Raw genomic sequence first — 14,535 nt, forward strand, 5'->3', positions numbered from 1 at the left:
AGGTATTTGGCTGTGAATCAAACTAGGGAGTAGACTGTGAATCAAACTAGGGAGTAGGCTGTGAATCAAACTAGGGAGTAGACTGTGAATCAAACTAGGGAGTAGGCTGTGAATCAAACTAGGGAGTAGACTGTGAATCGACCTAGTGAGTAGGCGGTGAATCAAACTAGGGAGTAGACTGTGAATCAAACTAGGGAGTAGGCTGTGAATCAAAATAGAGAGTAGACTGTGAATCAAACTAGGGAGTAGACTGTGAATCAAACTAGGTATTTGGCTGTGAATCAAACTAGGGGGTAGACTGTGAATCAAACTAGGGAGTAGACTGTGAATCAAACTAGGTATTAGGCTGTGAATCAAACTAGGGAGTAGACTGTGAATCAAACTAGGTTTTAGGCTGTGAATCAAACTAGGGGGTAGACTGTGAATCAAACAAGGGGGTAGACTGTGAATCAAACTAGGTATTAGGCTGTGAATCAAACTAGGGAGTAGGCTGTGAATCAAACTAGGGAGTAGGCTGTGAATCAAACTAGGGAGTAGGCTGTGAATCAAACTAGGGAGTAGACTGTGAATCAAACAAGGGGGTAGACTGTGAATCAAACTAGGTATTGGGCTGTGAATCAAACTAGGGAGTAGGCTGTGAATCAAACTAGGGAGTAGGCTGTGAATCAAACTAGGTATTAGACTGTGAATCAAACAAGAGGGTAGACTGTGAATCAAACTAGGTATTAGGCTGTGAATCAAACTAGGGAGTAGGCTGTGAATCAAACTAGGGAGTAGGCTGTGAATCAAACTAGGTATTAGACTGTGAATCAAACAAGAGGGTAGACTGTGAATCAAACTAGGGAGTAGACTGTGAATCAAACTAGGGAGTAGGCTGTGAATCAAACTAGGGAGTAGACTGTGAATCGACCTAGTGAGTAGGCGGTGAATCAAACTAGGGAGTAGACTGTGAATCAAACTAGGGAGTAGGCTGTGAATCAAACTAGAGAGTAGACTGTGAATCAAACTAGGGAGTAGACTGTGAATCAAACTAGGTATTTGGCTGTGAATCAAACTAGGAGTAGACTGTGAATCAAACAAGGGGTAGACTGTGAATCAAACTAGGTATTAGGCTGTGAATCAAACTAGGGAGTAGGCTGTGAGTCAAACTAGGGAGTAGGCTGTGAATCAAACTAGGGAGTAGGCTGTGAATCAAACTAGGGAGTAGACTGTGAATCAAACAAGGGGGTAGACTGTGAATCAAACTAGGTATTGGGCTGTGAATCAAACTAGGGAGTAGGCTGTGAATCAAACTAGGGAGTAGGCTGTGAATCAAACTAGGTATTAGACTGTGAATCAAACAAGAGGGTAGACTGTGAATCAAACTAGGTATTAGGCTTTGAATCAAACTAGGGAGTAGGCTGTGAATCAAACTAGGGAGTAGGCTGTGAATCAAACTAGGTATTAGACTGTGAATCAAACAAGAGGGTAGACTGTGAATCAAACTAGGGAGTAGACTGTGAATCAAACTAGGGAGTAGACTGTGAATCAAACAAGGGGGTAGACTGTGAATCAAACTAGGTATTAGGCTGTGAATCAAACTAGGGAGTAGGCTGTGAATCAAACTAGGGAGTAGGCTGTGAATCAAACTAGGTATTAGACTATGAATCAAACAAGAGGGTAGACTGTGAATCAAACTAGGTATTAGGCTGTGAATCAAACTAGGGAGTAGGCTGTGAATCAAACTAGGGAGTAGGCTGTGAATCAAACTAGGTATTAGACTGTGAATCAAACAAGAGGGTAGACTGTGAATCAAACTAGGGAGTAGACTGTGAATCAAACTAGGGAGTAGACTGTGAATCAAACAAGGGGGTAGACTGTGAATCAAACTAGGGAGTAGACTGTGAATCAAACAAGGGGGTAGACTGGGAATCAAACTGGGTATTAGGCTGTGAATCAAACTAGGGAGTAGACTGTGAATCAAACTAGGGAGTAGGCTGTGAATCAAACTAGGGAGTAGGCTGTGAATCAAACTAGGGAGTAGACTGTGAATCGACCTAGTGAGTAGGCGGTGAATCAAACTAGGGGGTAAACTGTGAATCAAACTAGGTATTTTGTTGTGAATCAAACTAGGGAGTAGACTGTGAATCAAACAAGGGTGTAGACTGTGACTCAAACTAGGTATTAGGCTGTGAATCAAACTAGGGAGTAGGCTGTGAATCAAACTAGGGAGTAGGCTGTGAATCAAACTAGGGAGTAGACTGTGAATCAAACTAGGGAGTAGACTGTGAATCAAACTAGGGAGTAGGCTGTGAATCAAACTAGGGAGTAGACTGTGAATCGACCTAGTGAGTAGGCGGTGAATCAAACTAGGGAGTAGACTGTGAATCAAACTAGGGAGTAGGCTGTGAATCAAAATAGAGAGTAGACTGTGAATCAAACTAGGGAGTAGGCTGTGAATCAAACTAGGTATTTTGTTGTGAATCAAACTAGGGAGTAGACTGTGAATCAAACTAGGGAGTAGGCTGTGAATCAAACTAGGGAGTAGACTGTGAATCAAACAAGGGGGTAGACTGTGAATCAAACTAGGTATTAGGCTGTGAATCAAACTAGGGAGTAGGCTGTGAATCAAACTAGGGAGTAGGCTGTGAATCAAACTAGGTATTAGACTGTGAATCAAACAAGAGGGTAGACTGTGAATCAAACTAGGGAGTAGACTGTGAATCAAACTAGGGAGTAGACTGTGAATCAAACAAGGGGGTAGACTGTGAATCAAACTAGGGAGTAGACTGTGAATCAAACTAGGGAGTAGACTGTGAATCAAACTAGGGGGTAGACTGTGAATCAAACTGGGTATTAGGCTGTGAATCAAACTAGGGAGTAGACTGTGAATCAAACTAGGGAGTAGGCTGTGAATCAAACTAGGGAGTAGGCTGTGAATCAAACTAGGGAGTAGACTGTGAATCGACCTAGTGAGTAGGCGGTGAATCAAACTAGGGGGTAAACTGTGAATCAAACTAGGTATTAGGCTGTGAATCAAACTAGGGAGTAGGCTGTGAATCAAACTAGGGAGTAGACTGTGAATCAAACAAGGGGGTAGACTGTGAATCAAACTGGGTATTAGACTGTGAATCAAACTAGGTATTAGACTGTGAATCAAACTAGGGAGTAGACTGTGAATCAAACTAGGGAGTAGGCTGTGAATCAAACTAGGGAGTAGACTGTGAATCAAACTAGGTATTAGGCTGTGAATCAAACTAGGGAGTAGACTGTGAATCAAACTAGGTATTAGGCTGTGAATCAAACTAGGGAGTAGACTGTGAATCAAACTAGGGAGTAGGCTGTGAATCAAACTAGGGAGAAGACTGTGAATCAAATTAGGTATTAGGCTGTGAATCAAACTAGGGGGTAGACTGTGAATCAAACTAGGGAGTAGACTGTGAATCAAACTAGGTATTAGGCTGTGAATCAAACTAGGGAGTAGACTGTGAATCAAACTAGGTTTTAGGCTGTGAATCAAACTAGGGGGTAGACTGTGAATCAAACTAGGTATTAGACTGTGAATCAAACTAGGGAGTAGACTGTGAATCAAACTAGGTATTAGGCTGTGAATCAAACTAGGGGGTAGACTGTGAATCAAACTAGGGAGTAGACTGTGAATCAAACTAGGTATTAGGCTGTGAATCAAACTAGGGAGTAGACTGTGAATCAAACTAGGTTTTAGGCTGTGAATCAAACTAGGGGGTAGACTGTGAATCAAACTAGGTATTAGACTGTGAATCAAACTAGGGAGTAGACTGTGAATCAAACTAGGTATTAGGCTGTGAATCAAACTAGGGAGTAGGCTGTGAATCAAACTAGGGAGTAGACTGTTAATCAAACAAGGGGGTAGACTGTGAATCAAACTAGGTATTAGGCTGTGAATCAAACTAGGGAGTAGGCTGTGAATCAAACTAGGGAGTAGGCTGTGAATCAAACTAGGTATTAGACTGTGAATCAAACAAGAGGGTAGACTGTGAATCAAACTAGGGAGTAGACTGTGAATCAAACTAGGGAGTAGACTGTGAATCAAACTAGGGGGTAGACTGTGAATCAAACTAGGGAGTAGACTGTGAATCAAACAAGGGGGTAGACTGTGAATCAAACTAGGGAGTAGACTGTGAATCAAACAAGGGGGTAGACTGTGAATCAAACTGGGTATTAGACTGTGAATCAAGCTAGGTATTAGACTGTGAATCAAACTAGGGAGTAGACTGTGAATCAAACTAGGGAGTAGGCTGTGAATCAAACTAGGGAGTAGACTGTGAATCAAACTAGGGAGTAGGCTGTGAATCAAACTAGGGAGTAGACTGTGAATCGACCTAGTGAGTAGGCGGTGAATCAAACTAGGGAGTAGACTGTGAATCAAACTAGGGAGTAGGCTGTGAATCAAAATAGAGAGTAGACTGTGAATCAAACTAGGGAGTAGACTGTGAATCAAACTAGGTATTTGGCTGTGAATCAAACTAGGGAGTAGACTGTGAATCAAACAAGGGGGTAGACTGTGAATCAAACTAGGTATTAGGCTGTGAATCAAACTAGAGAGTAGGCTGTGAATCAAACTAGGGAGTAGGCTGTGAATCAAACTAGGGAGTAGGCTGTGAATCAAACTAGGGAGTAGACTGTGAATCAAACAAGGGGGTAGACTGTGAATCAAACTAGGTATTGGGCTGTGAATCAAACTAGGGAGTAGGCTGTGAATCAAACTAGGGAGTAGGCTGTGAATCAAACAAGAGGGTAGACTGTGAATCAAACTAGGGAGTAGACTGTGAATCAAACTAGGGAGTAGACTGTGAATCAAACAAGGGGGTAGACTGTGAATCAAACTAGGGAGTAGACTGTGAATCAAACTAGGGAGTAGACTGTGAATCAAACTAGGGGGTAGACTGTGAATCAAACTGGGTATTAGGCTGTGAATCAAACTAGGGAGTAGACTGTGAATCAAACTAGGGAGTAGGCTGTGAATCAAACTAGGGAGTAGGCTGTGAATCAAACTAGGGAGTAGACTGTGAATCAAAGTAGGGGTAATCAAACTAGGGGTAAACTGTGAATCAAACTAGGTATTTTGTTGTGAATCAAACTAGGGACTGTGAATCAAACAAGGGTGTAGACTGTGAATCAAACTAGGTATTAGGCTGTGAATCAAACTAGGGAGTAGGCTGTGAATCAAACTAGGGAGTAGGCTGTGAATCAAACTAGGGAGTAGGCTGTGAATCAAACTAGGGAGTAGACTGTGAATCAAACAAGGGGGTAGACTGTGAATCAAACTAGGTATTAGGCTGTGAATCAAACTAGGGAGTAGACTGTGAATCAAACTAGGTATTAGGCTGTGAATCAAACTAGGGAGTAGACTGTGAATCAAACTAGGGAGTAGGCTGTGAATCAAACTAGGGAGAAGACTGTGAATCAAATTAGGTATTAGGCTGTGAATCAAACTAGGGGGTAGACTGTGAATCAAACTAGGGAGTAGACTGTGAATCAAACTAGGTATTAGGCTGTGAATCAAACTAGGGAGTAGACTGTGAATCAAACTAGGTTTTAGGCTGTGAATCAAACTAGGGGGTAGACTGTGAATCAAACTAGGTATTAGACTGTGAATCAAACTAGGGAGTAGACTGTGAATCAAACTAGGTATTAGGCTGTGAATCAAACTAGGGAGTAGGCTGTGAATCAAACTAGGGAGTAGACTGTTAATCAAACAAGGGGGTAGACTGTGAATCAAACTAGGTATTAGGCTGTGAATCAAACTAGGGAGTAGGCTGTGAATCAAACTAGGTATTAGACTGTGAATCAAACAAGAGGGTAGACTGTGAATCAAACTAGGGAGTAGGCTGTGAATCAAACTAGGGAGTAGGCTGTGAATCAAACTAGGGAGTAGGCTGTGAATCAAACTAGGTATTAGACTGTGAATCAAACAAGAGGGTAGACTGTGAATCAAACTAGGGAGTAGACTGTGAATCAAACTAGGGAGTAGACTGTGAATCAAACTAGGGAGTAGACTGTGAATCAAACTAGGGAGTAGACTGTGAATCAAACAAGGGGGTAGACTGTGAATCAAACTGGGTATTAGGCTGTGAATCAAACTAGGGAGTAGACTGTGAATCAAACTAGGGAGTAGGCTGTGAATCAAACTAGGGAGTAGGCTGTGAATCAAACTAGGGAGTAGACTGTGAATCAACCTAGTGAGTAGGCGGTGAATCAAACTAGGGGGTAAACTGTGAATCAAACTAGGTATTTTGTTGTGAATCAAACTAGGGAGTAGACTGTGAATCAAACAAGGGTGTAGACTGTGAATCAAACTAGGTATTAGGCTGTGAATCAAACTAGGGAGTAGGCTGTGAATCAAACTAGGGAGTAGGCTGTGAATCAAACTAGGGAGTAGGCTGTGAATCAAACTAGGTATTAGACTGTGAATCAAACAAGAGGGTAGATTGTGAATCAAACTAGGGAGTAGACTGTGAATCAAACTAGGGAGTAGACTGTGAATCAAACTAGGGGGTAGACTGTGAATCAAACTAGGGAGTAGACTGTGAATCAAACAAGGGGGTAGACTGTGAATCAAACTAGGGAGTAGACTGTGAATCAAACTAGGGGGTAGACTGTGAATCAAACTGGGTATTAGACTGTGAATCAAACTAGGTATTAGACTGTGAATCAAACTAGGGAGTAGACTGTGAATCAAACTAGGGAGTAGGCTGTGAATCAAACTAGGGAGTAGACTGTGAATCAAACTAGGGAGTAGGCTGTGAATCAAACTAGGGAGTAGACTGTGAATCGACCTAGTGAGTAGGCGGTGAATCAAACTAGGGAGTAGACTGTGAATCAAACTAGGGAGTAGGCTGTGAATCAAAATAGAGAGTAGACTGTGAATCAAACTAGGGAGTAGACTGTGAATCAAACTAGGTATTTGGCTGTGAATCAAACTAGGGAGTAGACTGTGAATCAAACAAGGGGGTAGACTGTGAATCAAACTAGGTATTAGGCTGTGAATCAAACTAGGGAGTAGGCTGTGAATCAAACTAGGGAGTAGGCTGTGAATCAAACTAGGGAGTAGGCTGTGAATCAAACTAGGGAGTAGACTGTGAATCAAACAAGGGGGTAGACTGTGAATCAAACTAGGTATTGGGCTGTGAATCAAACTAGGGAGTAGGCTGTGAATCAAACTAGGGAGTAGGCTGTGAATCAAACTAGGTATTAGACTGTGAATCAAACAAGAGGGTAGACTGTGAATCAAACTAGGTATTAGGCTGTGAATCAAACTAGGGAGTAGGCTGTGAATCAAACTAGGGAGTAGGCTGTGAATCAAACTAGGTATTAGACTGTGAATCAAACAAGAGGGTAGACTGTGAATCAAACTAGGGAGTAGACTGTGAATCGACCTAGTGAGTAGGCGGTGAATCAAACTAGGGAGTAGACTGTGAATAAAACTAGGGAGTAGGCTGTGAATCAAAATAGAGAGTAGACTGTGAATCAAACTAGGGAGTAGACTGTGAATCAAACTAGGTATTTGGCTGTGAATCAAACTAGGGAGTAGACTGTGAATCAAACAAGGGGGTAGACTGTGAATCAAACTAGGTATTAGGCTGTGAATCAAACTAGGGAGTAGGCTGTGAATCAAACTAGGGAGTAGGCTGTGAATCAAACTAGGGAGTAGGCTGTGAATCAAACTAGGGAGTAGACTGTGAATCAAACAAGGGGGTAGACTGTGAATCAAACTAGGTATTGGGCTGTGAATCAAACTAGGGAGTAGGCTGTGAATCAAACTAGGGAGTAGGCTGTGAATCAAACTAGGTATTAGACTGTGAATCAAACAAGAGGGTAGACTGTGAATCAAACTAGGTATTAGGCTGTGAATCAAACTAGGGAGTAGGCTGTGAATCAAACTAGGGAGTAGGCTGTGAATCAAACTAGGTATTAGACTGTGAATCAAACAAGAGGGTAGACTGTGAATCAAACTAGGGAGTAGACTGTGAATCAAACTAGGGAGTAGACTGTGAATCAAACAAGGGGGTAGACTGTGAATCAAACTAGGTATTAGGCTGTGAATCAAACTAGGGAGTAGGCTGTGAATCAAACTAGGGAGTAGGCTGTGAATCAAACTAGGTATTAGACTGTGAATCAAACAAGAGGGTAGACTGTGAATCAAACTAGGTATTAGGCTGTGAATCAAACTAGGGAGTAGGCTGTGAATCAAACTAGGGAGTAGGCTGTGAATCAAACTAGGTATTAGACTGTGAATCAAACAAGAGGGTAGACTGTGAATCAAACTAGGGAGTAGACTGTGAATCAAACTAGGGAGTAGACTGTGAATCAAACAAGGGGGTAGACTGTGAATCAAACTAGGGAGTAGACTGTGAATCAAACAAGGGGGTAGACTGTGAATCAAACTGGGTATTAGGCTGTGAATCAAACTAGGGAGTAGACTGTGAATCAAACTAGGGAGTAGGCTGTGAATCAAACTAGGGAGTAGGCTGTGAATCAAACTAGGGAGTAGGCTGTGAATCAAACTAGGGAGTAGGCTGTGAATCAAACTAGGTATTGGGCTGTGAATCAAACTAGGGAGTAGGCTGTGAATCAAACTAGGGAGTAGGCTGTGAATCAAACTAGGTATTAGACTGTGAATCAAACAAGAGGGTAGACTGTGAATCAAACTAGGTATTAGGCTGTGAATCAAACTAGGGAGTAGGCTGTGAATCAAACTAGGGAGTAGGCTGTGAATCAAACTAGGTATTAGACTGTGAATCAAACAAGAGGGTAGACTGTGAATCAAACTAGGGAGTAGACTGTGAATCAAACTAGGGAGTAGACTGTGAATCAAACAAGGGGGTAGACTGTGAATCAAACTAGGTATTAGGCTGTGAATCAAACTAGGGAGTAGGCTGTGAATCAAACTAGGGAGTAGGCTGTGAATCAAACTAGGTATTAGACTGTGAATCAAACAAGAGGGTAGACTGTGAATCAAACTAGGTATTAGGCTGTGAATCAAACTAGGGAGTAGGCTGTGAATCAAACTAGGGAGTAGGCTGTGAATCAAACTAGGTATTAGACTGTGAATCAAACAAGAGGGTAGACTGTGAATCAAACTAGGGAGTAGACTGTGAATCAAACTAGGGAGTAGACTGTGAATCAAACAAGGGGGTAGACTGTGAATCAAACTAGGGAGTAGACTGTGAATCAAACAAGGGGGTAGACTGTGAATCAAACTGGGTATTAGGCTGTGAATCAAACTAGGGAGTAGACTGTGAATCAAACTAGGGAGTAGGCTGTGAATCAAACTAGGGAGTAGGCTGTGAATCAAACTAGGGAGTAGACTGTGAATCGACCTAGTGAGTAGGCGGTGAATCAAACTAGGGGGTAAACTGTGAATCAAACTAGGTATTTTGTTGTGAATCAAACTAGGGAGTAGACTGTGAATCAAACAAGGGTGTAGACTGTGAATCAAACTAGGTATTAGGCTGTGAATCAAACTAGGGAGTAGGCTGTGAATCAAACTAGGGAGTAGGCTGTGAATCAAACTAGGGAGTAGGCTGTGAATCAAACTAGGGAGTAGACTGTGAATCAAACAAGGGGGTAGACTGTGAATCAAACTGGGTATTAGGCTGTGAATCAAACTAGGGAGTAGACTGTGAATCAAACTAGGGAGTAGGCTGTGAATCAAACTAGGGAGTAGGCTGTGAATCAAACTAGGGAGTAGACTGTGAATCGACCTAGTGAGTAGGCGGTGAATCAAACTAGGGGGTAAACTGTGAATCAAACTAGGTATTTTGTTGTGAATCAAACTAGGGAGTAGACTGTGAATCAAACAAGGGTGTAGACTGTGAATCAAACTAGGTATTAGGCTGTGAATCAAACTAGGGAGTAGGCTGTGAATCAAACTAGGGAGTAGGCTGTGAATCAAACTAGGGAGTAGGCTGTGAATCAAACTAGGGAGTAGACTGTGAATCAAACTAGGGAGTAGACTGTGAATCAAACTAGGGAGTAGGCTGTGAATCAAACTAGGGAGTAGACTGTGAATCAAACTAGGGAGTAGGCTGTGAATCAAACTAGGGAGTAGACTGTGAATCGACCTAGTGAGTAGGCGGTGAATCAAACTAGGGAGTAGACTGTGAATCAAACTAGGGAGTAGGCTGTGAATCAAAATAGAGAGTAGACTGTGAATCAAACTAGGGAGTAGACTGTGAATCAAACTAGGTATTTTGTTGTGAATCAAACTAGGGAGTAGACTGTGAATCAAACAAGGGTGTAGACTGTGAATCAAACTAGGTATTAGGCTGTGAATCAAACTAGGGAGTAGGCTGTGAATCAAACTAGGGAGTAGGCTGTGAATCAAACTAGGGAGTAGGCTGTGAATCAAACTAGGGAGTAGACTGTGAATCAAACAAGGGGGTAGACTTTGAATCAAACTAGGTATTAGGCTGTGAATCAAACTAGGGAGTAGGCTGTGAATCAAACTAGGTATTAGACTGTGAATCAAACAAGAGGGTAGACTGTGAATCAAACTAGGGAGTAGACTGTGAATCAAACTAGGGAGTAGACTGTGAATCAAACAAGGGTGTAGACTGTGAATCAAACTAGGGAGTAGACTGTGAATCAAACTAGGGAGTAGACTGTGAATCAAACTAGGGGGTAGACTGTGAATCAAACTGGGTATTAGGCTGTGAATCAAACTAGGGAGTAGACTGTGAATCAAACTAGGGAGTAGGCTGTGAATCAAACTAGGGAGTAGGCTGTGAATCAAACTAGGGAGTAGACTGTGAATCGACCTAGTGAGTAGGCGGTGAATCAAACTAGGGGGTAAACTGTGAATCAAACTAGGTATTAGGCTGTGAATCAAACTAGGGAGTAGGCTGTGAATCAAACTAGGGAGTAGGCTGTGAATCAAACAAGGGGGTATACTGTGAATCAAACTGGGTATTAGACTGTGAATCAAACTAGGTATTAGACTGTGAATCAAACTAGGGAGTAGACTGTGAATCAAACTAGGGAGTAGGCTGTGAATCAAACTAGGGAGTAGACTGTGAATCAAACTAGGGAGTAGGCTGTGAATCAAACTAGGGAGTAGACTGTGAATCGACCTAGTGAGTAGGCGGTGAATCAAACTAGGGAGTAGACTGTGAATCAAACTAGGGAGTAGGCTGTGAATCAAAATAGAGAGTAGACTGTGAATCAAACTAGGGAGTAGACTGTGAATCAAACTATGTATTTTGTTGTGAATCAAACTAGGGAGTAGGCTGTGAATCAAACTAGGGAGTAGGCTGTGAATCAAACTAGGGAGTAGGCTGTGAATCAAACTAGGGAGTAGACTGTGAATCAAACAAGGGGGTAGACTGTGAATCAAACTAGGTATTAGGCTGTGAATCAAACTAGGGAGTAGGCTGTGAATCAAACTAGGGAGTAGGCTGTGAATCAAACTAGGTATTAGACTGTGAATCAAACAAGAGGGTAGACTGTGAATCAAACTAGGGAGTAGACTGTGAATCAAACTAGGGAGTAGACTGTGAATCAAACAAGGGGGTAGACTGTGAATCAAACTAGGGAGTAGACTGTGAATCAAACAAGGGGGTAGACTGTGAATCAAACTAGGGAGTAGACTGTGAATCAAACAAGGGGGTAGACTGTGAATCAAACTGGGTATTAGGCTGTGAATCAAACTAGGGAGTAGACTGTGAATCAAACTAGGGAGTAGGCTGTGAATCAAACTAGGGAGTAGGCTGTGAATCAAACTAGGGAGTAGACTGTGAATCGACCTAGTGAGTAGGCGGTGAATCAAACTAGGGGGTAAACTGTGAATCAAACTAGGTATTAGGCTGTGAATCAAACTAGGGAGTAGGCTGTGAATCAAACTAGGGAGTAGACTGTGAATCAAACTAGGGAGTAGACTGTGAATCAAACTAGGGAGTAGGCTGTGAATCAAAATAGAGAGTAGACTGTGAATCAAACTAGGGAGTAGACTGTGAATCAAACTAGGGAGTAGGCTGTGAATCAAACTAGGGAGTAGACTGTGAATCAAACTAGGGAGTAGACTGTGAATCAAACTAGGTATTTGGCTGTGAATCAAACTAGGGAGTAGATTGTGAATCAAACTAGGTATTTGGCTGTGAATCAAACTAGGGAGTAGGCTGTGAATCAAACTAGGGTGATTCTTGTTTTTTTTTTTAAAGGAAGAGTCGTATGGTCAGTGTAGTACTTGGAATGTGTAAATAACACTGAGTGTACATCTTGGATCTGTGTGTCAAATGACACTCCAATGGCACCCTATTCTGTAACACACTACTGAAGACCAGAGGCCCTGGGAAGCAGTGACATTTTTGGGATGCATCATAGGGCTGTGGCATCATAGGGCTGTGACATCACAGGGCTGTGACATCACAGGGCTGTGACATCATAGGGCTGTGAAATCACAGGGCTGTGACATCACAGGGCTGTGACATCACAGGGCTGAGACATCACAGGGCTGTGACATCATAGGGCTGTGACATCACAGGGCTGTGACATCACAGGGCTGTGACATCACAGGGCTGTGACATCATAGGGCTGTGACATCACAGGGCTGTGACATCATAGGGCTGTGGAGGTCATGACATTTCCTCAGCCGGTTATTGTCATTCATAAGACTGCCGATCTCACGGTAAATGACCGGTTCATTAACATAAACACGTTAAGCATCTCCAGGCCGAGCAGACGAACCACTGATGAACTCTTTTGGAACATCTACCTTTAAAATATATTTAATATTATTATTATTTATTATTTACACCATGACAATAAATATATTATTTTATTTGAGGTAGGTCTAAAGACATATGATGATATGAAGAAAATGTATTTCAGACGAACAGAATATATGAATTGGCCTACTTCCTGTATGTTATCTGGCTATGCTCTCTGCAATAGGCTGTTAGGCTTGTTCATTTAGCTGACAATATATTTATTATATTTGACCTTTATTTAACTAGGCAAGTCAGTTAAGAACAAATTCTTATTTTCAATGACGGTCTAGGAACTGTGGGTTAACTGCCTGTTCAGGGGCAGAACGACAGATTTGTCAGCTCGGGGGATTGAACTTGCAACCTTCCGGTTACTAGTCCAACGCTCTAACCACTAGGCTACCTGCCACCTCTACACTCTAACCACTAGGCTACCTGCCGTCCCTACACTCTAACCACTAGGCTACCTGCCTGTCCCTACACTCTAACCACTAGGCTACCTGCCTGTCCATACACTCTAACCACTAGGCTACCTGCCGTCCCTACACTCTAACCACTAGGCTACCTGCCGTCCCTACACTCTAACCACTAGAATACCTGCCGTCCCTACACTCTAAACACTAGGCTACCTGACGTCCCTACACTCTAACCACTAGGCTACCTGCCGTCCCTACACTCTAACCACTAGGCTACCTGCCGTCCCTACACTCTAACCACTAGGCTACCTGACGACCCTCCACTCTAACCACTAGGCTACCCTGCCGTCCCTACACTCTAACCACTAGGCTACCTGCCTTCCCTACACTCTAACCACTAGGCTACCTGCCGTCCCTACACTCTAACCACTAGGCTACCTGCCGTCCCTACACTCTAACCACTAGGCTACCTGCCGTCCCTACACTCTAACCACTAGAATACCTGCCTCCCCTACACTCTAACCACTAGGCTACCTGCCGTCCCTACACTCTAACCACTAGGCTACCTGCCGTCCCTACACTCTAACCACTAGGCTACCCTGCCGCCCCTCCACTCTAACCACTAGGCTACCTGCCTGTCCCTACACTCTAACCACTAGGCTACCTGCCGTCCCTACACTCTAACCACTAGGCTACCTGCCGTCCCTACACTCTAACCACTAGGCTACCTGCCGTCCCTACACTCTAACCACTAGGCTACCTGCCGTCCCTCCACTCTAACCACTAGGCTACCCTGCCGTCCCTCCACTCTAACCACTAGGCTACCTGCCGTCCCTACACTCTAACCACTAGGCTACCTGCCGTCCCTACACTCTAACCACTAGAATACCTGCCGTCCCTACACTCTAACCACTAGAATACCTGCCGTCCCTACACTCTAACCACTAGGCTACCTGCCGTCCCTACACTCTAACCACTAGGCTACCTGACGACCCTCCACTCTAACCACTAGGCTACCCTGCCGTCCCTACACTCTAACCACTAGGCTACCTGCCTTCCCTACACTCTAACCACTAGGCTACCTGCCGTCCCTACACTCTAACCACTAGGCTACCTGCCGTCCCTACACTCTAACCACTAGGCTACCTGCCGTCCCTACACTCTAACCACTAGAATACCTGCCTCCCTACACTCTAACCACTAGGCTACCTGCCGTCCCTACACTCTAACCACTAGGCTACCTGCCGTCCCTACACTCTAACCACTAGGCTACCCTGCCGTCCCTCCACTCTAACCACTAGGCTACCTGCCGTCCCTACACTCTAACCACTAGGCTACCTGCCGTCCGAATACCTGCTCCCTACACTCTAACCACTAGGCTACCTGCCGTCCCT

Source organism: Oncorhynchus gorbuscha, unplaced genomic scaffold (assembly GCF_021184085.1).
Source record: "Oncorhynchus gorbuscha isolate QuinsamMale2020 ecotype Even-year unplaced genomic scaffold, OgorEven_v1.0 Un_scaffold_308, whole genome shotgun sequence".
Taxonomy (NCBI): domain Eukaryota; kingdom Metazoa; phylum Chordata; class Actinopteri; order Salmoniformes; family Salmonidae; genus Oncorhynchus; species Oncorhynchus gorbuscha.